This window comes from Monodelphis domestica, chromosome 3 (assembly GCF_027887165.1).
Source record: "Monodelphis domestica isolate mMonDom1 chromosome 3, mMonDom1.pri, whole genome shotgun sequence".
Classification (NCBI taxonomy): Eukaryota; Metazoa; Chordata; class Mammalia; order Didelphimorphia; family Didelphidae; genus Monodelphis; species Monodelphis domestica.
The window spans coordinates 2,587,972-2,591,301 of record NC_077229.1 but is presented as its reverse complement, the minus strand read 5'-3'; positions in this window follow the sequence as shown (position 1 = coordinate 2,591,301).

The following is a 3,330-nucleotide window of genomic DNA, read 5'->3' as shown; positions in this document are numbered from 1 at the left end:
TGTGTGGCTTTTTCCCCCCTCAAACAATTCTATTTAATAACAATAAACACTTGACAGAATAAGAAAAAAAGTATGTTCTTACAAATAGATTTCCAAATGTCCACCATCTTAGGTTTCAGTTTTTATTTCTTTCATTCATGGCTTTTCCCAGTTTATAGCTATTAGTATTCAATCTGTCCCCCTTCCCTCAGAGAGTTGGACTCCATTGCTTATCTCTAAACCAACATCTAACTAGTGGATCCGTTTCATTGTTACTAGAAAGGGTAGAACTTTTTCTACTCTGAAGTGATCTCTTATGGAAAAAAATGCAATAGAAGATAAGGAGCATACGAAATACTGCCAACCTATGCTGGGGTCACAATAGAGTGTCTCTGTGGCCCTAGTCTCATTCAATATCAACTACAAAAAATATTTAACAAAAAGAGATAACAAAAAGACCATTTTCAGGGTCTTAAAACTCAAATGGACTCAAACACCATCCCCTGAGAGAGAGACACACAGACAGAGACAGAGAGAGTCAAAGAGAACAAGAACAGCAAAGACATGCAGACTGGACTAATAAGTTCTAAATTGTGCTATTGGAGCAAACTTGAATTTGGGATCTGACTGGTCTCCTCCATATGCTATGTAATCAGCAACTTTACTAGACTCCATGAAATGAAAGAGCATATGTATACATTCTGTAAGTGTCCAGCCAACCAGGTGCTTGGATCAGTCATACAGGGGAGCAAAGTGAGAAAAGAAGAGAGGTGGAAATGGAGAGATGGAGTTCTGGAAAATCTGCATTCGTTGTCCTCTCTCTGTGGGAAGATGGCACCATAGCTGATGTAATTTAGGGCTCAGTGCCCCGTTTAGAGGTCCAATTGACCTTTGGACTGTAGGCTCAGGGAGTAGTCGGGATACCATAAGATTAGAGTTTCATTTTGTTACAAGGATCAAGAAATCAACCATGAAACATATAAGAACTATATTCATAAGTCACTTACATGAGCATATTGTTCGTTCACAAGAATCAGTTTTTGAATACATCTTGAATACCTTCATGATAAGTTAATGCCTGGATCCCAACACAACCCCTTTGCCGATATCTTCTTGGACATGGCTCTTTCCCTTTCAATGGCCCCAGTGCTTACAGTAGACATATCCATCCCCAGGAAGGGAAGGGGACTTTGATTCTGGGCACCTGAAAGTTTCCTATACCATCCTCCTCTAAAATCCTGGGGTAGGAATGTTTGTGAGCCACACAATCCCATACTGGGGCAGGTCCTGCTGCAAGCATCCCCGTTTGCGTTTGCTGAGACTCCTGCTTAACGGCTTCCTTGTACTTAGAGAGCCTTCCCCCTTCTTTCATGTTGCCCATTGTTAAAAGAAACCACAAGGGATAAGATCTTGAAAAGGGTTTTATCACCCCATTCAGAAGCTCTCTTTAAAAATATTCTGCATTATAACAACCAAGATGGCAGAGGAAAAGCAGGGAAAGCTCAAATCACCCTGAGAATCCTCTCCAATCAACCTCAAAATAAAGCTTCAAAACAAATACTGGAGTGACTGAACCCATAAAAGGATAGAGTGAAGCCACATTCCTGCAGAAAAAAACATGAAAGTTAGGCAGAAAGGGTTTGGTTCAATGGGGTGAAAGGGGACAGCAGCCCTCAGGAAGTTCCCACGAAGGAATATTAGCCCAAGTCAACAGCAAGCCTCACCCCACCTCACACCTACTGTTGCAGCTTCTGAAGTTGGCATCAAGATGCTGAGACCCTAAGCCAAAGTCAGTGCCACACACACACACACACCCTTAACGTTCCAGGCACCAGCCCAAGTCTGTAGTGAAGCACGAAGCCCAAGTGGAAGGCACTTCACAATATGGCTGGTTGGTGCAGGCCCAGAGAAGGGAAGGGAAAATAGGAAGTGGTGATTAAAAGCAAAATACTTGGGAGAAGGGACAAAATGAAAGGAGAGTCAAAGAGCAGGATAAAGAGGAGAAAATAAGCTGGAGGAGATTGTTAAGCACAATTTTGAATGTGAATGAGATTAACTCACCCATAAAAAGGAAGGAGACGGCAGAGTGAATTAAAAACAAGAATCCTATGGTATGTCCTTTACAGGATATACAGCTGAAGCAGGGAGAGCCACACAGAGTAAAGGTAAGTGGCTGGAGCTGAATTTATTGTGCATCATCTGCAGTAAAAAAGCAGGAGTAGCAAAAAATGTTCCCCGATATCTCCAGTCACATTGTCCATCATTAAGGTTACTGGCATTCTTTTAACTGTAAGGGTAAATTTAGGAATTTTTGACTAATATATTATATTTATGGTCGCCAGGGATTAATTCAAATCCCAATAAAAATACTCAAGCCAGTTTGGGAATTTTATGGTGGTTTAATTAATAGAGGAAAGGAATTAAGAAGAAGAGAGAGGGAAAAGGGCATAAGATTTCTCCAGCCTAGCCTGAGCCAAGGGGAGTTCAGAGATCTCAACCACAAGGCTTCCTCCAAGATTTAATCTAGCTAGGCCTCCAGCCACAAGGCATCCTCTGAGATGAGGGGCCTCCTCTGAGGATAGCATTTTAGGAAAGGTAAAGGAAAAAAAAGGAATCAGCCTAAACTCCAAGAGAGCTCAGGGAAGGTGCCTCACCTGACTCACACCAAGATGCCAAAACACTGCCACGAGTCACACTGCTAGTTGAACCCGTCTGTGAGAGAGACCCCGAGCTCAACCCCTCCACCGCCAAAGATTGACTGGCAAGAGGAAGTGATTCCAATGTAGAGACTTTTTTTACATCACTTCCTGCGTCTCACATGTACCAGCGATAGCTTTCCAGAATGGTTGGATCAATTCACAACTCCACCAGCAGTGAATTAAGGAATGGCTGAACAAACTATGGTACATGTTGGTGATGGAACTATTGTGCTCAAAGAAATAATGAAGTGGAGGAATTCCATGGAGACTGGAACAACCTCTAGGAAGTGATGCGGAGTGAAAGGAGCAGAACCAGAATAATGTACACAGAGACTGATACATTGTAGCACAATCAAATGTAACTGACTTCTCCTTCATCACCTTAGGGGAAATGCGATGATCCTGAACAACTGGGAGGGATCTATGGAGAAAGAATACTATCAACATTCAGAGGAAGAACTGTGGGAGCAGAAACACAGCAGAAAAACAACTGCTTGATTGCATGGGTTGATGGGGATAGGATTGGGCATGTAGACTCCAAATGAACATCTTAGTGCAAACACCAACAACATGGAAACTGGTTCTGATCACAGTCACATGTAATACCCAATGAAATTGTTTGTTGGCTGGGGGGGGGAGGGTGAGTGTGGGT